At 41.5% G+C, this 23,275-nt stretch overlaps 1 protein-coding gene and 1 long non-coding RNA gene across 4 annotated transcripts in view; one reads left to right on the top strand and one right to left on the bottom strand.

The window, feature by feature from the left end:
* Positions 1–19,968, bottom strand: part of LOC122549165 (uncharacterized) — a 56,422-nt gene extending 36,454 nt beyond the window's left edge. For both annotated transcript variants that reach the window (XR_015756841.1, XR_006311440.2), the window contains exons 1-3: positions 19,901–19,968; positions 4,894–4,992; positions 4,241–4,347 (exon numbers count right to left, since the gene is read on the bottom strand). This is a non-coding gene — a long non-coding RNA (uncharacterized LOC122549165). The remainder of the gene's footprint in view (positions 1–4,240; positions 4,348–4,893; positions 4,993–19,900) is intronic.
* A 135-nt stretch (positions 19,969–20,103) lies between these two features.
* The window catches only part of atp6v1c1a (ATPase H+ transporting V1 subunit C1a), a 91,064-nt gene continuing 87,892 nt past the window's right edge, over positions 20,104–23,275 (top strand). Inside the window, exon 1 of one of the 2 annotated variants that reach the window (XM_043688524.2) lies at positions 20,104–20,255. The gene's annotated coding sequence lies outside the window, so the exon portion shown is untranslated. Of the gene's footprint in view, positions 20,296–23,275 lie in introns of both variants that reach the window. The other variant, XM_043688525.2, reaches the window with a different exon arrangement.

Raw genomic sequence — 23,275 nt, 5'->3', positions numbered from 1 at the left:
AACTTCAGAAACTGACACTTAAAAAAGAAAGTCAGCTTAAAAGGCTGGAGATAAAGGCTGAAGGTAACCTTAGTGAGGAAGAGAGTGAGGACGATCAAGCCCCTGGTAGTCAAAAGCCTAGTGAAAAACTGTTTAAACACGTTCAAGCATTGCCTAAATTTGATGAGAAGGATGTGGAAGCCTTTTCATCTCATTTGAAAAGGTGGCTAAACAAATGCTGTGGCCAGCGGCAATGTGGGTTTTGTTGATCCAAACGAAACTTGTAGGTAGTGCTAGTGAGGTATTTGCATTACTATCAGAGGAAGTATCAGGGAGTATGAGGAGGTGAAAAAGCCATTTTAAGTGCATTTGAACTTATACCAGAAACCTATAGACAACGGTTCAGAAATCTGAGGAGGGACCTAGGTCAAACCTACATTGAGTTTGAAAGGATCAAACAAAGTAATTTCAATAGATGGATAAGAGATTTAAAAATCGAGCAAACCTATGATGCCCTTAGAGAAGTAATTATTTTGGAGGAATTCAAAAATTCACTGCCTGAAGTAGTGCAAACTTATTTGGAAGAACAGAGAGTTAAAGTAGCAAGGTTAGTAGCTGAAGTGGCTGGGAATGGCCCACTCCTGCACCTATTGTCAATTGATTATGAGCTGGTCCATAAAACACAGTTTGGCTTCCAGAATCAATTTCAGTCCATGAGGGATAGAAATTGGGCAAAGACAAATCCTCACATGGAAAGGGAAAGGTAGATCCCAGTGAAGATCATAAGGACAACATATCACAGGGTAAAAAATAAACCCGTGAGGGGGACAAAGAAGTTAAAAAGCTCCGGTGATTTCATTGTCATAAAGTGGGCCACATGAAATCACAGTATTGTTGGGCTAGAAGAAAGCCAGACAAGCCTAGGAGTTTTGTTGGACTAGCAACAAAAAGCACAAGGGAAGTTAGACACCTGCCTCGGAGTGTACAAGATGATAAGAGGTTGGTTAAGGAGGAAGTGCCAGATCTGCTTAAAAATATACATACAAGGGTAAAATTTATTCAGATAGGCCAGGAATAGCAGGTAAAGAGGTTACAATATTAAAGGACACAGGATCCTCTCAGTCTGTAATGCTGAAGGATGAGGAGATATGTACTCCTGAGGGACTACTGCTAGAAAAGGTACTGGTAACAGGAATTCATGGTGAGACGAAAAGTGCTCAGTTATGAAAAATTAGGCTAGAGAGTCCACAACAGAATGGAGAATTTGTGGTAGAAGTACTCGACAAACTCTCAGCTCCACGAATACAATCTGTCCTTGCAAATGATATACCTGATTCACTGGTAGGCGTGCTGCCTACTCTAGTTGAAAAGCCAGTGGAGATGCAGGCAACTGAAGAAATGAAGGATGCGTATCCAGGAATTTTCCCAGATTGTGTGGTCACAAGATCACAGAGGCACAAGGTGAAGCAGGAGACATCGAAAGGCACAGATAAGGAAGCTTACATAGCTTTATCCTAGATAAGTTTTTTGATCAAATAAGTGGGACAGAGCAGGAGCAACTCGATAAACATATAAGTATCTTTAGCTTTGCTAAGCTGATTGAATTACAGCAGAAAGATGAGAACTTAAAACAGTTGTGTCAAAAGACATTTACAGAGGAGAGTGAATGCATCCCTGTGTGTTATTGCTTAACAAATGGTGTCTTAATGAGGAAATGGAGACTATCACACATTCAAGCAGATGAGAAATGGGCAAAGAATCATTAAATTGTTTTGCCAGTAGTGTTTAGAAAGGAAGTGCTGCGAGTGGCGCATGAGCTACCATTTGGAGGTCATTTAGGGGTGAGGAAAACACAGGCTAAAATACAAAAACATTCTTATTGGCCTGGACTACAGAAGGATGTAGTTGAATTTTGCCAGACATGTCACACATATCAGCTAATTGGAAAACCACAGGCAGTAATAAAACCTGCACTTTTAATACTTATTCCAGTATTTGAGGAACCTTTCACAAGAATCTTGATTGATTGTGTAGTTTCCCAACCTCAAACAAAAAGTGGGAATAAGTATTTATTAACGATCATGGATGTATCGACTAGATTTCCAGAGGCAATCCCATTATGCAACATCTTAGCTAAAAGGATTGTAGAAGAATTACATAATTGTTTTACCAGATATGGACTACCAATAGAGATCCAGTCAGATCAAGGATCAAACTTCACATTCAGACTATTCAAGGAGGTTATGGATAACTTGGGAATAAAGCAATTCAAATCTACTGTGTACCATCCCGAATCGTAGGGAGCGCTAGAGAAATGGCATCAAACACCAAAGACCATGTTGAGTGCTTATGATCAGGATTTTTGGGGTAAGTGGGTACTGTTTGTACTGTCTGCGATCAGAGATGCACCAAATGAATCAACCAAATTCAGTCCATTTGAATTACCTTTTGGGCATGAAGTAAAAGGACCATTAAAATTGATGAAGGAGAAATTAAGAAGTCAGAATTCAGAGACCACCCATTTGGACTATGTGTCAAATTTTAGAGAATAATTAAATAGAACTGGAGAGTTGGCTAGACAGCATTTAAAAGTATCATAGTATACAATGAAAGGAAGCAGATAAGTAATCACAAATTTGCAATTTTGTAATTGGGGATAAGGTATTAATGTTACTTGCAATAACAGGTGAGCCTTTAAAAGCAAGGTTTAGTGGACCGTATCAAATCGAGATGAAATTGAGTGAGTGAGCTACTTAATAAGGACTCCATACAGGAAGAAATCTCACACATTGTGTCATGTAAATATGCTCAACAGATATTTTGATAGGGAAGGAAAGCAAGAGGAGAAGGTGTTAATGATTACAGCACAGAAGGAAGAACCAAGTTCAGAGGATTCTGAATCGGACATTCCTCAAATCAGATCGGACAATGAGGAAGTTGTCATAAATTGGGATAAATTATTGAGTTACATTCCACAAGAAAATCGAAATTATCTGAAAGAGTTATTGCTATCACATAGGGAGATATGCGGAAATAAATTGGGAAGTACTAACCTAATTGTGCATGATGTAGATATAGGAGACGCTGTTCCGATTAAGTAACATCCTTATATGCATAACCCTCTAAAGTTGGCACAGATTCAGAAGGAGATAGAGCGCATGCTCCAAGATGGCATAATCGAAGTGAGTTAAGTGACTGGAGCTCATCCATAGTCATGGTGCCAAAGCCAGATGGTACCCAATGATTATGTGTGGACTATCGCAAAGTCAACACTGTTACAAAGACTGGTGCATATCCAATTCCACGGTTGGAGGACTACAGAGTCATAGAGACGTACAGCACAGAAAGAGACCCTTCAGTCCAACTCGTCCATGCCGACCAGATATCCCAAACCAATCTAGTTGCACCTGCCAGCACCCAGCCCATATCCCTCCAAACCCTTCCTATTCATATACCCATCCAGTTGCCTTTTAAATGTTGCAATTGTACTAGTCTGACTATGTTGAAAAAGTGGGACAAGCAACTTATATTTCTAAATTGGACTTGCTCAGAGGCTACTGGCAAGTACCCCTGTCAGAGAGAGAAAAGGCAATTTTGGCTTTCGTAAGCCAAATGGACTATATCAGTTCAAAGTCATGCCATTTGGTGTGAAAAATGCTCCAGGCACATTTCAGAGACTGACTAATAAGGTCATTGCCAGATTACCCAATTGTGTTATTTACATTGACGACCTGGTGATTTTTAGTCAGTCATGGAAGGAACATTTACAGCATTTATCGGACTTGTTCGAATGACTTTGGAAGGCAGGCTTGGTGGTAAAACTAGCTAAAAGTGAATTTGCCAAAGCCCAAGTAACCTTCCTGGATCATGTTATTGACATGGACAAATGGCCCCACGGGATGCAAAAGCGAAAGTAATTGGGCAATTTCCCAAAGCATCAATGACAAAAGCAGTACTACAGTTCTTGGGATTGACTGGATTTTACTGAAGTTTGTGCCAAACTTTAATAGTGTGACTACTCCACTCATTGAATGTTAAAAAAGGGCAAGAAGTTTCAGTGGACAGCGGACTGTCAAAAGGCATTTGACAGCCTAAACACTGTGTTAACTACTGCCCCAGTATTAACCACACCTGATTACACAAAACCTTTCAATGTGGCTATCGTTTCATTGTGTAATTTTGTAAATAAATTTTTGTCTATTTTAAAACCTGATAGTCATCCTCACTAACTTACACCGGGTAAATTTTACCATACACTTACCGAAACAAATTGCAAAGTTATGGTCAGGGCTGTCTGCTTAAGAATGTTTTGAGTGGTCTGGCCAAGTCCATAATAGTTAGGTTCGATGGCGATGGTAGAGTCCAGGGCTTTGAATGAACAGATTAGAAGTTACATTTACTTCAACAGAAATCCTTCCAATTGCACCATAAATTTTATTTTGTTAGTATCATAAAAAGTATACAATAATAAAGATTAGACATAAATTTGGGATACTAAAATCTAGCTATGGTTGAGTATTGTAAGACAAAATAGGGAATAGTAATACAACAGTCATGTTATTAAGTCTGGCCTAATGATCCACAGTTTGTCAGGTCAAGGCTGGTGGGTGACTGTTGTCACAGGCAGTTGGCTGACAGTGTTATTGAGGCCTGACTATTGAAGTGGAGTTGGGCACATGTTGGGATTTTTGGGCAGGCAGTATGCAAGTTCTGTTGTGTCCAGGCGTTCTTATTCTTTTTTTGTACAAGAATGTGAAGCCTGGTGTATGTTCTCTGGATCCAACCACAACCAGCTGATAGTCGGAATAGAGTGCTACCAACAGTTGTCCTTTCTACTCTTTCAAACAAAAGATCCTGGTGGTGCATAGTAATAAAAACAAAAAGCAGTCAGTGTACAAAAGAATGGAAACTTACCAAAATCAAATCAAAGTAAGGTTATCCAGGGTGATTATGTATCCTACTCCAGTGGTGCCCTCTGGTCTACTGTTGTACTTTTATTCTGGGTCTAAGGATCTGTTTGGTTTACAGCAGGAATGAATTAAACACTAAGGAGTCTTAACAAGAAACTTATCTTAACACCAAGATGTATTTCATTCTGTGACATCAATAAGTACAAGTTACATTTGCTATTTCAACAAAATTAGCGAAAAAAAAAAACTGGATTGACATGTCTAACCCTACTGAAATCTCATGGTAGACTCCTCAATTCTCCACCCAAAACTGTATGGCGCGATCAGATTGGGTGAAGCCTAATGCAGTCTCCAATATTAACCTTTTTCAGAACAATTCCCTCATACAATTCTCATCATTGACATTCATATAGTCAAGTTGTCTCAACTGTGAAAAATATTAACCCTCTAATGTCAAATTCTATCATTTGATTTTAATACCTGAGACCTTTATGAATTGAACTGGTTTTGAAAATGAAGGAACATGGAAATGAATTGGCTGCCATAGATTGAAGCAAGTTGAGAAAACCAGTGTGGAATATATAAAATCATCTAAGTCAACTGAGTCTGAAATGAAAAAATTTACATATATTTTAACTACCATTTTTATTGTCAGTTATATGTATTGGAAATGAAATGGTTGCCCACAACCATCCAACTTGGAAGACATTTAAGTCAGATTGGGAATTCATAAATGAAATATATTTTAGTAGCTGCTTGGCAGAGCAGCAGAGAGAGACAGAGAGAAAGATTGGTAACAGCAAAGATTGGAAGATCCTTTCTTTCCTTCTGTTTCCACCTTGAAAGCTAGCACCAATGTTAAACAAACTGGAGAAACACCCTTTTGCCAATAACTGAAAATATCTTCAAATTTTACCACTGCTGAGGATACAAGACATAAACTAAACAGACATGGTCACAGGTTCAATTATAACAACTCAGATGCTAAGAATTATTAAACTACATGTGCGATATCTTTCCATTGTTCTAGATACTCTATCATTACTTTTAGATTATTTTAGATTACATTACAGTGTGGAAACAGGCCCTTCGGCCCAACAAGTCCACACCGACCCGCCGAAGCGCAACCCACCCATACCCCTAACCTAACACTACGGGCAATTTTAGTATGGCCAATTCACCTGACCTGCACATTTTTGGACTGTGGGAGGAAACTGGAGCACCTGGAGGAAACCCACGCAGACACGGGGAGAATGTGCAAACTCCACATAGTCAGTCGCCTGAGGTGGGAATTGAACCTGGGTCTCTAGCGTTGTGAGGCAGCAGTGCTAACCACTGGGCCACCGTGCCGCCCATGATGAGACTGCTATTTGTGTGTATGTGTTCGATGTCAAGTTTTATTATTTTTCTTAACACCAATCGATAATAAAATTTCTTTTTTACACTTCAGAACTCTTGTGATTGGTTCCTTAAATTTGAGAAGTACTACATTTTAATTGAAATGAGATATAACTGCCTGCTAACATAAATTAAAAATCGGTATTGTGGCTAACCAAGTGAGGTTAAAAAGGGAGTGTATTCACTAAAACGCTCCCCCCAAATCCACTCCTCACAAGGTACATAACTAATTTTGTATTTATCACAAACCCATGTAGCTCCAAGACTCTGACATCATAAATTCAGTTGGTCTGGTATGTTCACAATTCTCACAGAACTGAGTCTCTTCAGACTTGAAAGATCGTTAGGTCTTTGGCTTGAGGACTGTTTTCCTTGATTCTGATCACTGGAGGGTCTCTTATCTCTCTGACATCCTTTGTCGGGAATGAGGTACTTGTTAAAGCCAATAATTGGTTGATTTTCTTTCCTCTTAACCTCCTGCATTACCCTCGCTGAGGAACTCAGGTAGTTGTCCCAATAATATTATCTGGAGGACTGTTATGATCATGAATGTTCTTTATGTAAGGTGGCTTCGCTGTAGAAACAAATCCTTTCCCCTTTTTAATATTCTCAATATGCTGACCAGGCAATGCCTTATTTGTGACCATGCTGAATCTGTGGACACTGGTCTGACTTGCATAGCATCACAGATTCCTGATGAAGGGCTTTTTTCCCGAAACATCAATTCTTCTGTTCCTTGGATGCTGCCTGACCTGCTGTGCTTTTCCAGCATGACACTCTTGACTCTTGCATAGCATCACATGCAGCTTAACTCCATTTTCTTCAAGAAAATCTTTACTATCAATCTGCTGATATAGGGTGTTTAAGCTCTTCAACTTATTGAGTATATTGAACATCTTCATTCAGCCTCTTTGGATGTGTCCTGTTGAATGGGACATTTTCACGTCATCAATCATGGTACTGGGGAACTGCTGCTTACTTAGCATTGTCTCTGTCCCTATTACTGATAATTTTTCTTCAAAAGACAAAAGATTTAACTGTTGCTTCTGAACTTGTGTCAGTTCGTCAGTTCGTCATTCGCTGCACTTGGACCTTGGAGGTCTACGCAGCAACAAAATTACAGGGAATATTGCTAGTCTGTCATCTGGAAATGTTGATATTGTGCTCTATACATCAAAATCCAGGTCTACAGTATATATCAAAAGTGGCATCCTATTACCAACTCCTGGTAAAGTCTACATACATGTTTCTTAAATCTGAGAAAGAACCATTTACTGTCACTCAGCTAACTTCTTGTCCCTTTTATTCCATGTACTGTATTTTGCACACAAGCCTATTTTGTGAAATACAAAATCTATTTAGGGAGTCCATGTGCATCATACCTGACCAGTTATTCTAATCAACCAGATTAATCAAAAAATCCATTCAGATTAGTTTGATATTTGTCTTTAACTACTTCATGCTGGCTTTCCTTAGTGAATTTATTGTTGTCCAAGTGACAGTTAATTTTGTACCAGATTTTGTTTCTAAAAGCTTTCCCATCAATGAGATTAAACTGACTGGGCTGTAGTTACTGAGTTTATCTTTACACCTTTCTTGATCAAGGGTGTAATATTTACAACACTCTAGTCTCTTATCATACTGTATTTAAAGAAAAGTAGAAAATTATGGCCAATGTCTCAGTGATTTCCACCTTTTCTTTTTAATTTCCTTGAATGTATCTAATCATGGTGAGCTTACCAACTTTTAGTCAGGTATTTTTAATGCTTCTTTATTAGTTTTAGCTCATTTAGTGTCTCAACCCTTTCCCTTTGAGTGGCTCATTCTGTTTCATTCTTATTTTACTAGTGGTATGGTACAAACAAGTACCTTTCTAGGCCATTTCAGGGGCAGTTCAAAGGCAGCTACATTACTATGGGTCTGAAGTGTGAAGTAATTTATTTTCTTGGAAAAATAAGGAGAGGCAATGTAACATTGAGGTTCTTTCTAAAGACGGTACAGGAGTAGTGTGACCTAGGGATATTTGAGCATCAATCATCAGTGCATGTTGAGAAAGCAATCCATAAAGCATATGGATTTCTAGGCTTAATACCTAGGGGTACAAAAGTAATAAACTTGTAGAAAACATTTGGTTCAGTCTCAGCTGGAGTATCACATCCCATGACAATGTTGTGAAGACACTAGAGAGGGTACCGAAAGATTCATGAGCGTGGTTCCCTAGACGAGGACCTTAGGTTACTTCAGTTCAGTTTGGGGACACTGGAGATGTTTTGCTTAGAGAAGAGATTATTAAGTGGAGCTCAAAATCATGCATGCGGCTGGACAGATTAGATAGAAAATATTCCTATTGTTGGAAGAATCAAGAAGGAAACAAGAATGGTTAAACATAACTGGCAAAAGGAGAAAACGTGACATTAAGAAAAATATTCTTGTGCAGCACGTGTTTGGGGTCTGGAAAGCACTTGCCTGACAGTGTAGTAGAGTGAGATTCAATTAAGGCCCACAAAAGAAAATTAAATAATTATGTGACAAGAAAATGCTTGCAATAGTGAAAAGAGGGCATAAGGAGAACTGGGATTGGGTGATTTGCTGTTGCAAAGAACCAGAATGGACACGGTGAATGGTTGCTTCTGTGTTGTAATTGTTCTATGAGTCTTTGAATCTATGTATAGATTTATGATTCTTTGAATGGGTCCAGAGGAAATAATAGGCAAACAGAAAATACACTGGTTTTTATAAAATTAAAAATCAGTTTCCGCTCACTAAACTGAAAATGAAGGGTTTTACATTGACTTTTATATTGTTACGAAGTCGAAAGCATGTATGGTTACTTTAAGATAGAAAGTGCTTTTCTGAATTTAAAATACAGCTACAGCTGCCAGCTAAAGGTTGGGCTGTTCCAAATGTAACAATTGGTTGTTAAATGGATACCTGAGTTTTGGTTGTTGTTTTGACAACAATTTGAATTTAACCAATTACTTTAAATTGTGCCTAGGATACCAGAAGCCAACGGAATTTGAATTTTATTGATTTGACACCTGAAAACCAATCAAATTGTAAGAATTTAATGTGTCATGGAGTAGTATAAAAACCTGGTATTTTGAAAATTAGAGGGAGAGCAACTGCTGTAGAGCTAAATGCCCACCTAACATTGTGCTCTTAAAGAAATTAGAAAACACTCTGTCAAAGGTACCTTTTCATGTGAAGTTAAAAATCACACAACACCAGATTATAGTCTAACAGGTGAAGGCAGCACGGTGGCTCAGTGGTTAGCACTGCTGCCTCACAGCACCAGAGTCCCAGGTTCGATTCCAACCTTGGGTGACTGTGTGGAGTTTGCACATTCTCCCGTGTTTGCGTGGGTTTCCTCCAGGTGCTCCGGTTTCCTCCCACAGTCCAAAGATATGCAGGGCAGGCGAATTGGCCATGCTAAATTGCCCATGGTGTTAGGTGCATTAGTCAGAGGGAAATGGGTCGATGTGGACTGGTTGGACTGAAGGGCCTGTTTCCACACAGTAGGGAATCTAACCATTAACTTTCAGAGCACTGCTCCTTCATCAGGTGGTTGTCAACCATAGTCTTTCCAGATCAAAGGGCTGCTCTCTCACAAGAGATGTCAGGTAGCAGTTTAACCTGAGGATTACCATGCCTCAGGTGAGGGGAGAAGTTGAGCAGAGTCCTTCATAATAACCTCAGTTGGTGTATGAATTGAACTCACTGTTTGTGTCAGTCTGTACTGCAAACCAACCGTCTAGCCAACTGAACTAACCAAACCCCATTTGTCCAACTACTCCATGTTAAAAAGATCCAATTTAAACCCTATCTGGATAAACAAATACTCCAAATTCTTTATTTGATTTATTAGCGACCACTGTGTATTTATTGCCCTTAAGTTTGATCATCCCCATGTATGGAAAGATTGCTTTCTGGAAATAGTGTGTGTTGCTGCTCTTTTTAAAACCTCAGCACCTCCTGAAGCACTTTACACTAATTACATTGTAGGTTTTACAATTTGGTGACAGGAAACAGGCCTCAAATAGATAACTTGTGACGAGAAAGAAGAAGAATTGGAAAGTCATGTCCAGTTAGGAACTGTAAATGGAATGGGGATGTTAAGAGTATTTGGATGAGTGTGAAGTGAATGGCAAGTATTGGCCCAAGAGAAGAGATTAGATTAACGTTTCCTGCTATATTAGTTCCCTCTGCCAAAGGTTTCTGACAGAAACTTCTCTTTTGAGTACGTCTTGAAACATCCTCTTCCTATTATTTTTTACCCAATTTTCACATAGACATTGATTTCACACATTGCCACCACCTGCCTTGACTCATGTTGCTACACTATCAGATTACTTTTGTATTAGAGGAAAAAGTGAGGGCTGCAGATGCTGGAGATCAGAGCTGAAAATGTGTTGCTGGAAAAGCGCAGCAGGTCAGGCAGCATCCAAGGAACAGGAGAATCGACGTTTCTGGCATAAGCCCTTCTTCAGGAATGAGGAAAGTGTGAACAGCAGGCTAAGATAAAAGGTAGGGAGGAGGGACTTGGGGGAGGGGCGTTGGGAAATGCGATAGGTGGAGGGAGGTCAAGGTGAGGGCGATAGGCCAGAGTGGAGAGGTCAGGAAGAAGATTGCAGGTTAGGAAGGCGGTGCTGAGTTTGAGGGATTTGACTGAGACAAGGTGGGGGGAGGGGAAATGAGGAAACTGGAGAAATCTGAGTTCATCCCTTGTGGTTGGAGGGTTCCCAGGCAGAAGATGAGGCGCTCTTCCTCCAACCGTCGTGTTGCCATGGTCTGGCGATAGAGGAGTCCAAGGACCTGCATGTCCTTGGTGGAGTGGGAGGGGGAGTTAAAGTGTTGGGCTACGGGGTGGTTGGGTTGGTTGGTCCGGGTGTCCCAGAGGTGTTCTCTGAAACGTTCCGCAAGTAGGCGGCCTGTCTCCCCAATATAGAGGAGGCCACATCGGGTGCAGCGGATGCAATAGATGATGTGTGTGGAGGTGCAGGTGAATTTGTGGCGGATATGGAAGGATCCCTTGGGGCCTTGGAGGGAAGCAAGGGGGGAGGTGTGGGCGCAAGTTTTGCATTTCTTGCGGTTGCAGGGGAAGGTGCCGGGAGTGGAGGTTGGGTTGGTGGGGGGTATGGACCTGACGAGGGAGTCACGGAGGGAGTGGTCTTTTCGGAACGCTGATAGGGGAAGGGAGGGAAATATATCCCTGGTGGTGGGGTCTGTTTGGAGGTGGCGGAAATGACGGCGGATGATACGTTGTACATGGAGGTTGGTGGGGTGGTAGGTGAGGACCAGTGGGGTTCTGTCCTGGTGGCGGTTGGAGGGGCGTGGCTCAAGGGCGGAGGAGCGGGAAGTGGAAGAGATGCGGTGGAGGGCATCGTTGACTACGTCTGGCGGGAAATTGCGGTCCATGAAGAAGGAGGCCATCTGGGTTGTACGGTTTTGGAACTGGTCCTCCTGGGAGCAGATGTGGCAGAGACAAAGGAATTGGGAATATGGGATGGCGTTTTTACAGGGGGCAGGGTGGGAGGAGGTGTAGTCTAGGTAGCTGTGGGAGTCGGTCAGTTTATAGTAAATGTCCGTGTCGATTCAGTCACCCGAGATAGAAATGGAAAGGTCTAGGAAGGGGAAGGAGGAGTCTGAGACGGTCCAGGTGAATTTGAGGGTCGGGGTGGAAGGTGTTGGTAAAGTGGATGAACTGTTCAACCTCCTCGTAGGAGCACGAGGCAGCGCCAATACAGTCATCGATGTAGCGGCCTCCTTCTTCAAGGACCGCAATTTCCCGCCGGACGTAGTCGACGATGCCCTCCACCGCATCTCTTCCACTTCCCGCTCCTCCGCCCTTGAGCCCCGCCCCTCCAACCGCCACCAGGACAGAACCCCACTGGTCCTCACCTACCACCCCACCAAACTCCATGTACAACGTATCATCCGCCGTCATTTCTGCCACTTCCAAACGGACCCCACCACCAGGGATATATTTACCTCCCCTCCCCTATCAGCGTTCCGAAAAGACCACTCCCTCCGTGACTCCGTCGTCAGGTCCACACCCCCCACCAACCCAACCTCCACTCCCGGCACCTTCCCCTGTAACCGCAAGAAATGCAAAACTTGCGCCCACACCTCCCCCCTTACTTCCCTCCAAGGCCCCAAGGGACACTTCCATATCCGCCACAAATTCACCGGCACCTCCACACACATCATCTATTGCATCCGCTGCACCCGATGTGGCCTCCTCTATATTGGGGAGACAGGCCGCCTACTTGCGGAACGTTTCAGAGAACACCTCTGGGACACCCGGACCAACCAACCCAACCACCCCGTAGCCCAACACTTTAACTCCCCCTCCCACTCCACCAAGGACATGCAGGTCCTTGGACTACTCCATCGCCAGACCATGGCAACACGACGGTTGGAGGAAGAGCGCCTCATCTTCTGCCTGGGAACCCTCCAACCACAAGGGATGAACTCAGATTTCTCCAGTTTCCTCATTTCCCCTCCCCCCATCTTGCCTTCCTAACCTGCAATCTTCTTCCTGACCTCTCTGCCCCCACCCCACTCCGGCCTATCACCCTCACCTTGACCTCCCTCTACCTATCGCATTTCCAACGCCCCTCCCCCAAGTCCCTCCTCCCTACCTTTTATCTTAGCCTGCTGGACACATTTTCCTCATTCCTGAAGAAGGGCTTATGCCCGAAACGTTGATTCTCCTGTTCCTTGGATGCTGCCTTACTTTTGTTTTATCCAATGAACAAAGGATTTCTTGCAATATTGAGAAAATTTAAGCCACTTTTTTTTAGCTTTCCTGCTCTAAACTCAATTCCTTATGCTAATATGCTACGGCATTTTGAGATCAATAAAGAAATGATGTTGGATCTCTTGAAAAGCATTAAGGTGGATAAGTCCCCAATGGTATCCACCCCAGGTTATTGAGAGAGGCAAGAAAGGAGATTTCTGGGGCTTTGACCAAGACCTTTGTATCCTCATTAGCACCGGAGAGATCCCGGAGAACTGGCAAGTAGCTAATGTTGTTCCTCTTTCAAGAAGGGAAATAGGGTTAATCCAGGAAACTATATACCAGTGAGTCTCACATCGGTGCTGGGAAGCTATTGGAGAGAATTAATAGAATTTACATGCATTTGAAAAAGCATGGCCTAATTAGGACAGCCAGCATGCCTTTGTGCAGGGCACGTCATGTTTTACTAACTTGATTGATTTTTTTGAGAAGGTGGCTCAGTGATCAATGGCAGTAAAGCCATGGATGTTGTCTACATGGAGTTTTGTAAGACTTTCGACAAGGTCCCTCATGGTAGGCTCATCCAGAAGATTAAAATGAATGGAATCCACGGTGACTTGGCTGTGTGGATTCAGAATTGGTTTACCCATACAAGGCAGAGGTTAATGGTTGAAAGGTGTTTTTCAGGCTCCGGGTCTGTGACTCGTTGTGTTCTGCAGGGATCTATTCTGGGACCTCTGCTGTTTGTGAGATATAAATGATTTAGATGAAAATGTAGATGAGTGGGTTAGTAAGTTTGTAGATGATATAGAGATTGGTGGAATTGTGGATAGTGTAGAAGGTTCTCAAAGGAGACAACAGGGGTAGTTCCAAAAATGAGCAGAGAAATGGCAGATGGGGTTTAATTTGGGTAAGTGCGAGATGCTGCACTTTGGGAGATCAAATGTTGAGGAAAGGTGTACAGTTAATGGCAGAACCCTGAACAGCATTGACATCTTGAGGTTCAAGTCCATAGCTCTCTGAAAGTGCCCACAAAAGCATGGTAAAGAAGGGATATGGCATGCTTGCCTTTATTAATCAGGGAATTGAGTACAAGAGTCAGGATCCTATGTTGCAGCTTTATAAGACTTTGGTTTGGCCACACTTAGATTATTACATTTAATTCTGGTCGCCACATTACCGGAAGGATATGGAGGCTTTGGAGAGGCTGCACAAGAGGTTTACCAGGATGCTACCTGGATTAGAGGGTCTGAGCTATAAGGAGAGGCCAGAAAAAAACTCTGGTTGGTTTCTCAGGAGTGAGGGTGACTGATGGGAGACTTGATGGAGGTCTATGAAATTATTAGATGCATAGATGGGATTGATGGCAAGAACCTTTCTTCCAGAGTTGAAATGCCGAAATCTGGGGGGGCATGCATTTAAGGTGAGGGGGGAAAGTTTTTTACACAGTGAGTTTTTTGAAGAAATAACAAAGAGGACTGATGAAGGCAGAGGGGTAGACATGATCTATATGGACTTCAGTCAGGCATTCCTTGGAAGACTGGCTAGCAAAGTTAGATCTCATGGAATATAGGGAGAACTGGCTGTTTGGATACAGAACTGGCTCGAAGGTAGAAGACAGAGGATGGTGGTGGATGGTTGTTTCTCAGAATGGAGGCCTGAGACCAGTGGAGTGCCACAAGCATTGGTGCCGGGTCCACTACTTTTTGTCATTTATTTTAACGATTTGTCATTTATTTAAACAATAAGAGATATAGTTAGTAAGGTTGCAGATTACATCAAAATTGGAGGTATAGTGGACAGTGAAGAAGATTACCTCAGATTATAATGGGATCTTGATCAGATGGGTCATTAGGTAGAAGAGAGGCAGATAGAGTTTAATTTAGATAAATGCTAGGTGGTATATTTTGGGAAAGCAAATCTTAGCAGGCCTTTACACTTAATGGTAAGGTCTTAGGGAGTGTTGCTGAACAAAGACACCTTGGAGTGCAGGTTCTTAGCTCCTTGAAAGTAGAGATGCTGGTAGATAGGATAGTGAAGGTGTTTGGTACGCTTTCCTTTATTGGTCTGAGTATTGAGTACAGGAGTTGGAGGTCATGTTGTGGCTGTACAGGATGTTGGTTAGGCCACTTTTGGAATATTGTGTGCAATTCTGTTCTCCTTCCTATTGGAAGGATATTGTGAAACTTGGAAGGGTTCAGAAAAAATTTACTAGGATGTTGCTAGGATTGGAGGATTTGAGCTACAGGGAGAGGCTGGGGCTGTTTTCCCTGGGACATTGGAAGCTGAGGGGTGACTTCATGGATGTTTATCAAATCATGAGGGACATGAATAGGATAAATGGATAGAGTCTTTTCTCTGGGGTGGGGGAGTCAAGAACTAGAGGACATAGGTTTAGGGTGAGAGGGGAAAGATATAAAAGAGATTTAAGGGGCAACTATTTCACACAGAGGGTGGGATGTATGGAATGAGCTGCCAGAGGAAGCGGTGGAGGCTAGTACAATTGCAACACTTAAAAGGCATCTGGATGGGCATAGGAAAAGGAAGGGTTTGGAGGGATATGGGCCGGGTACTGGCAAGCAGGACTAGATTAGGTTGGGATAACTGGTTGGCATGGACAAGTTGGATCGAAGGGTCTGTTTCCGTGCTGTGCATCTCTATGATTCTATGAGGAATCTAGAATGCGCTGCAAGGGTTGATGGTAGAGGCAGACATGATAGGAGCAATTAAGGACTTTGAGATAACAAGATTAATATGCATGGAATGGAGGGATGTGGGCCAAAGGAAGTAGAAGAGATTAGTTTAATTTGGTGTCATGTTTGGCACAACATCATGGGCCAAAGGACCTGTTCCAGTGCTTAACTATGAATACCATGCATTTCCCTTCTGGAAACAGTGTAATAAAGATTTGAAAAATATTATCAGCAGTTGTGAATTTGGAATCTAAAGAAGAGAAAATTGATGTTAGTTGTCAGTTATGTGAAGTTCTTTTCTTTAAGAGGTCATAGTCATTTTTGAAGTTCAAATATCACTTTAAGAAAACATGTTAAGACACATTGATTTAAGTGACTTGAGACTACAGAGAGATGATCAAAAGCTAGAATCATGTTTCAGCTCTGTAGAATGGTATTATATCAGCTGATGGGCAGCTAGTTTGTGAAACCTTCAGACTGGAAAGAAATATTTAGTTATTTTAGCAGTTCAATGAAAAGGACCATGAAAGATCATGATTTTGTCTTCAGATTCAGAAGCAAGAGTCAGAGAGATAATCTGTTTTTGCAAGGTCTGTGAAGGCTTGTAGCTCAGGTTGAGGTTTAGGGTGTAGGTTTGCTCGCTGAGCTGTAGGTTTGATATCCAGATGTTCCATTACCTGACTAGGTAACATCATCAGTGGTGACCTCCAAGTGAAGTGAAGCTGTTGTCTCCTGCTTTCTATTTATATGTTTGTCCTGGATGGGGTTCCTGGGGTTTGTGGTGGTCATTTCTTGTTTGTTTTCTGAAGGGTTGATAGATGGTATCTAGATCTATGTGTATGTTTATGGCTTTGTGGTTGGAGTGCCTGGCCTCTAGGAATTCTCTGGCATGTCTTTGCTTAGCCTGTCCCAGGATAGATGTGTTGTCCCAGTCGAAGTGGTGGTTTTTTTCATCCGTGTGTAGGGCTACGAGGGAGAGAGAGTCGTGTCTTTTTGTGGCTAGCTGGTGTTCGTGTATCCTGGTGGCTAACTTTCTTCCTGTTTGTCCTAAGTAGTATTTGTGGCAGTCCTTGCATGGAATTTTGTAGATGACGTTGGTTTTGTTCATGGGTTGTACTGGGTCTTTTAAGTTTGTTAGTTTTTGTTTGAGAGTGTTGGTGGGTTTGTGTGTTACTAGGATTCCGAGGGGTCTTAGTAGTCTGGCTGTCAACTCTTCATAAAAGACCCAGTATAACCCATGGACAAAACCAACGTCATCTACAAAATTCCATGCAAGGACTGCCACAAACACTACGTAGGACAAACAGGAAGAAAGTTAGCCACCAAGATACACGAACACCAGCTAGCCACAAAAAGATACGACCCTCTCTCCCTCGTAGCCCTACACACGGATGAAAAAAACCACCAATTTGACTGGGACAACACATCCATCCTGGGACAGGTTAAGCAAAGACATGCCAGAGAATTCCAAGACGCCTGGCATTCCAACCACAAAGCCATAAACAAACACATAGATCTAGATACCATCTATCAACCCCTCAGAAAACGAACAAGAAATGATATCACCACAAACCCCAGGAACCCCATCCAGGACAAACATATAAATAGAAAGCAGGAGACAACAGCTTCGCTTCACTTGGAGGTCACCACCAGGTAATGAAACGTCTGGATAATCTGTATTTTTACGTCTTTGGTGCAGAAAGACCCAAAGGAACTTTTTGCTACCTTGTCAGTTTAATACCAAGTTAAAGAATTAAGGCTGAAGTGATACTTCACTAGAATTAAGTAACTATAAAGGATATTGCTAGAAAAAGTTAATTTTTCTTTTGCTGTTTAGATTAAGATCTTTGTAAATTGTCACATATATATGTAGCTTTGTTTTTATGTTTTGTGTCATAAGGTTGTGTTAAAAAAGTTGGCAATCTTGCATAAAATGAGTGGCTGATTACCACAGTAACAGAACAACAAAAATAAAACTTTCACCTATGATTTCACTCTGAGAGCTGACTTGTCCAGTAGTACTATCATCGTTCTCAACCTTTGTGTCATTTTTGAATTCTGAATAAGTCATATCAGACTTTAAATGTTGACTTTCTCTCCACAGATGCTGTCAGATCTATTGAGATTCTTCAACACTTCGTTTTTATTTCAGATGTTCAGCATCCACAATATTTTACTTTCATTTCAGTGTTACATTTGATCCTGTATTGAACTTTTGGCTTCATCTTTTTTACCTGGCTTTGCCATGCCTCAGTTTATCTTCTGACACACTCATTCAGTCCTTTGGTCCCTCTAGTCTGGACTATCTCAATGCATGCAAGTCTCGCATATCTCCTACATTTTACTGTCTCTAATATGAGCTCTGCTGTCTATGTCGTAACTTCATCATGTCCCATTCTTCTATCACTATTTTGCTTGCTGATTTACAGTGATTTTAAAAAGTTAATTAAGGCCTTAATTTTAAAAATCTAATACTTGCTTTTAAAATGCTCCATTCCTTTTTATTTGTTTGATCTCCACTAGCACCACTACTGATAAAGATAGCGGTAGAGTAGGACATTTTAGCCGGAGCTTCTCTGCTTCGCCAGTTCCTTTTGCTTTCTCTTGTTCGTCTTTTCTGCAGTTTCCCCCCGTTTTAACTTCTTAAATTACCCCACCCAGAGGGAATGGAGGTGAGTTCAAGTCCAGCATGGCGTGGGAGATGAATCGAAGACCGTGCCAGCGCGGGAGCGAGTCGCGGCTGGAGCCCGAAGCAGGAGCAAACCGAGCCCACACCGATCTGTGAAGCAAGTCGTGGCCGGAGCCCGCAGCGGGTTCAAACCAAGCCCAAACTGACCTAGGAGGCCAGTCTCGCCTTGAACTGGAGCAGACTGAACCCGGGCTGACCTGGGAAGTGAATTCCGGAGGCGAGTCACGGACAGAGCCAGAGCAGGAGCAGACCAAGCTCAGGCTGACCTGGGAGATGAGTCTCTGAAGCAAGTTACGATTGGAGCCCAGAGCGGAGCCCAGGCTGGCCTAGGAGATGAGTCCGAGTTGGAGGCCGTGTTCTGAAGCTTGGTAGGCACGCTTCAGTGAAAAGGACTGGAACTGAGTACTTTGTAAAGATACTTTTTATTCATATTCTAGACGTTGAGAAGTTGAGTATTTCTTAAAACTTTGTGTTCCTATGCTATTCTTTAACATTTTTTTCAATTCTGTAAAAAACACAAGTAGCTGTACCTAAGTACCCTGTACCGAAGATGGTTGAAAAGAGGCGACATTACAAACTTTTCATTGCACTTGACAATAAAGGCTATTCTATTCTACACCCTTTAAGACGCCACTTTAATGTAAGTTTGACCTCAACAGCACCTCAATTGTCTAAGCTCCACCATTGTTGATTTACTTACAACTGTTTGGACAAAAATCTGGAATTGCTTCTCTCTCCTCCCTTAAGATGCTCCTTAAAACTATTTTGACAATCTGACATTTTAACTAATTTTGTGACAGTCGCAATTTATTTTATAAGGCTCATAAAGGGCCAAAAATGTGTCACAAAAGTGCTATTATAAATAACTTTCTCCTGACAAATACATAATGGTACTTTGCATACTATTCCTGTTGTTTGTGCTTTGGTTTTTGATTTTTGTTTAGTCCTGGTCCCAAAACTTTTAAGCACACTTCTATTTTGATTGCAAAGAACTGTGGATGCTATAAATCACAAACAAAAACGCAAATTGCTGGAAAAGTTCAGCATCTGTGGAGAGAAATCAGGAGGAAAGGTCACTTGACCCGAAACGTTAACTCTAATTTCTCTCCACAGATACTGCTGGACCTTTTCTTGAGCCCCAGCTTTTCCAGCAACTTATGTTTTCGTTTCCATTTTGATTGAGTTCTATTCCTGTATGGCTTTTGGTCCATGTGCTGGCTTTAATGGCTTTTGCTTTCACGCCTGAATACAGAAAACCACAGGTCAGAGTATATAAATGTATTTCTCCAAACTTATGCACATTCATAAAAAGACAAGAATATTGCATTCCCGTTACCCACATCAACTGTGAATGGTTGCCCGTGTTGCTGACCACGCTGAGAAAATGTCCCAGCACGTTATGTTTGAAACATCACGAAGAGTAGATCATAGAAACGTGTGCATAATACACTAGTAACAGTAAGTAAACAATGACTACAACATCCACCCCTACCAAAATTGCAATTTGCACCATGAGACGCATCAGGAAAGCAGAAAACGATGACCAATTAACAGAGCCGAAGCCAGGACTGCACATGCGCAGGCGGTCCAGCCCACACTGAGAATGCGCAGATGCTTGAGGTTCAGCTGACCCGAACGAGCCCGGGGGCTGCGTAAGCGCGTGAAGATCAGCTGACCCACGAAGCCCAGAGAATGCGCAGGCGCGTGAGGTTCAGCTGACCCACCGATCAAGGATCAGGTTGCTCGAGCAATGTGAGGGAAGAGGAGGAGGCGACGGGGGGAACGGTTACTGAAATACTGACCGTGAGGAGCGGAGTAGCGCTGTCCTTCCCCCAGTCTAACAGGCGGTACGTCCTTCTACTTTCTGCAGTGGGGCGTATTTGAAAGGTGATGGCTGCCTTGTTGTTATGGTTGGGTTTGGGCGGTGGGAGACGTGGGACGGCTGTTCGTTAACTGGAGAGAGGGATAAATTATGAGGGATAAGCCTCGGGCCCCCATTGGAGACTGGTCCGATCCTCCTTCCTTTTCCCTCAATGAAGGATCAACTGACAGATTGAGGTTGTCACTGTCATTGAAGGCCCCAGCTTCTGCCTGTCACTGTGCGAGCATCGCCCTTTCCTATGTCTGTCAAGGGCTGCAAGTTTTAGGGAAGTGTAAACATCAGTTGAGCAATCGCTGTAGTAATCCACTCGCTTTAGCTGGAAAAATGTTCGTCTGTTGTGTCGAGTATGGAGCGTTTTTGAATAAAATAAAATTCATCCATCTGTTTAGTGCATGACTGCTCTGTTGTTAACCCGTGTAGAGAAACAGGGGTACATGCAACAGCGTTTGAAGTACGGTGTTAACGCATTTTCTGGGAACTGTTTGCAATCAAAAGATTCTGCTGTTCACATTTTTTCCTGTATTTTGTGGTGTATGAGCAACACTGGCTCAGTCAGCATTTGTTGCCCAGAGTCACATGTAGGTCAGACCTAAGGGCAGATTTTCTTCTGTAAAGGAAATTCCTCTAAAGTGCATTAATGAATCAAATAAGTTTATCGACAATGGTTGCATGGCTGACATTAGAATAGCTTATTTTTAATACTGATTTTTTTGTAATTAAATTCAAATTCTACCAATGGACATTACATGATTCAAATACATGTCAGGGTCACTATAAACAAAATGCTAATTGTGTTTTCTCTCCATAGATGCTGCCAGATGTGAGTTTTTCCAGCAATTTCTGTTTTTATTCCCAGAATATCGGCCTAAAATTCTGGATTACTAGTCCAATGATTTTGATCCTTTGACTTTCAAGAGTTCTGATTCTTTATTTAAAAAATTGACCAAGTGGTGTATAAAGCAAATTTTACTAGGAATCTGAATTGGATCTCACTTTCATGAGATTTTTCGTGTTGTATTGACATTGAAGGGATTTTGCTGTTCATTTACGTATAGATGTACTGCTATCATTTTTATCATATTCCTTTCTTGCAAATGTGTTGTAATGCTCTGTAACCTACACTAATTTTGAAAAATTTTTTTTTATTTCAGTCAGAATGAGAATGATTATGTTGTAAATTACAGGTTTGTGTAACAAATATCATGGAAGCATAACAAATAGGAACAGGAGTAGGGTTTTCAGCCCTTCAAGCCTGCACTCCCATTCGGTATGATTGTGGCTGATTGTTATGTTACCAAAGCAGAATTGTCACTAAAGTAAATTGAATCTCCAAACTGGCATTCTTGTTTATGTGTAAATGTCTTGGCATAACATTTCTCAACTTAAGTAATTTTTGAAAACTTGAGTTTGGATACCAATTGTTTTCCTATTGCAGATGCTGCGATTGACTATTCACAGGCTTTTTTTTTAAATATCTGGAAAGGTTGATTAGACGAAGCAATTAGATTGTCAGGTTATGTATCTAATACAGTAGTTTATACATTTTGTTCATACTTAGGACTTTTCTGATCCCACTGATCAGTGTAGCGATGTTGTAATATCCCATATTCCTGCAGCCATCTGTGATTAAAAGGTGTACAATCCCATTTCCCTTTTTTGTTTAGAAGAGTCTACTATATGCTGAAGCCACATAATACATCCTGCAACAAACTTCTTTACAACTGAATAGCTCGTAACCTTGATGCATCTCATTAAGTTTAAAATTGATCCCATATCATTCTCCAAATGCAGAAAATTAGCTGACCACAAAAGAATGATTAAGACCCTGTATAATTTTAAAAATCTCCTTTTGTGCCTTTCTTGCATTGAATAGAAAGTCAATGAAAAATTAAACATAGTGCTCTTAGCTACAGCCTCAGCATTGTTTTATTTAAATTTATTGTTTTGCATTCTGCACCCTAATGTATATCACCAAAAATGCTGATGGCCTTTTGTGGCACTTGAGTATTTGAATCTCTCAATTGTCTGTGTTCAACCATACCTTCATCTTTCAATTGAATATATATTCCTTGTTGTTCTTGCTCACTTGTTCCATGTACTGGAAATTCTTTCTGCTGTCAGAAACAAGTTCTGCGCAGCTGACTGTAGGTTGCCTCTTTAGGCACTAACAACTAAAAATGGATACAGTAATGATCATTGGATACACTAATCCCCATCTTTTCTGAGTCTGAACAATATTCATCTATCCTGACTGTTTATTGTCTGCCAACTAAGTTTCTAATTAGATTTACTGCTTCTAGAAACCAAAAAAAGTCTGCTTAATTTTCAAAAGGAAACATCTTTCATGATGTGCCTCATTGAGCATTTTGAAGAAGTAAGTACAAAATTTGATAAGGATGACTTTTCATCTGTAATTTATCTTTCAAAAAACCTTTGCAATAAATTAATGAATAAGTGATTGCGGGGTCTGGGGACAGGTAACAGCATGGATAGTGTGCTAGTTTTGTTGCAGAGTTAACAGATGGTTAATCCAACTGATTGAAGGTGAGAAGGGTTGGAGAATTTGAGCTATAGGGAGAAGTTGAATAGGCTGGAGCTGTTTTCCCTGGAGTGTCAGAGGCTGAGGGGTGACTTCATAGAGGTTTATAAAAGCATGAGGGGCATGGATAGGGTAAATAGACAAGGTCTTTTCCCAAGGTGGATGGGGGTGGGGTGGGAGGGAGTCCAGAACTAGGGGGCATAATTTTAGGGTGAGAGGGGAAGGATATAAAAGAGACCTATTTGGGTCAAGTTACCTGAATTGATATTTCATGCTTTCTTTCAAATCACTTAAGCTGCCTTTTTGATTTCTGAAAATCCTGGCTCATTTAATTGATTACCTTTCTTTAATGCAGTTTGATATCTTTTCAAAACTGTTGCTTTAACATCCTATTTGCATTTATTAGAGAGTGATTGATACTATCATTTTTCATGAATGGTGTCAGT

The sequence above is a fragment of the Chiloscyllium plagiosum genome, unplaced genomic scaffold (assembly GCF_037043375.1).
Source record: "Chiloscyllium plagiosum isolate Xiang-an unplaced genomic scaffold, Cpla_swu_hap1 HiC_scaffold_4, whole genome shotgun sequence".
NCBI classification, from domain to species: Eukaryota; Metazoa; Chordata; class Chondrichthyes; order Orectolobiformes; family Hemiscylliidae; genus Chiloscyllium; species Chiloscyllium plagiosum.
The sequence above is the reverse complement of the archived record's forward strand: the minus strand, read 5'-3'. Positions and strand labels throughout refer to the sequence as shown.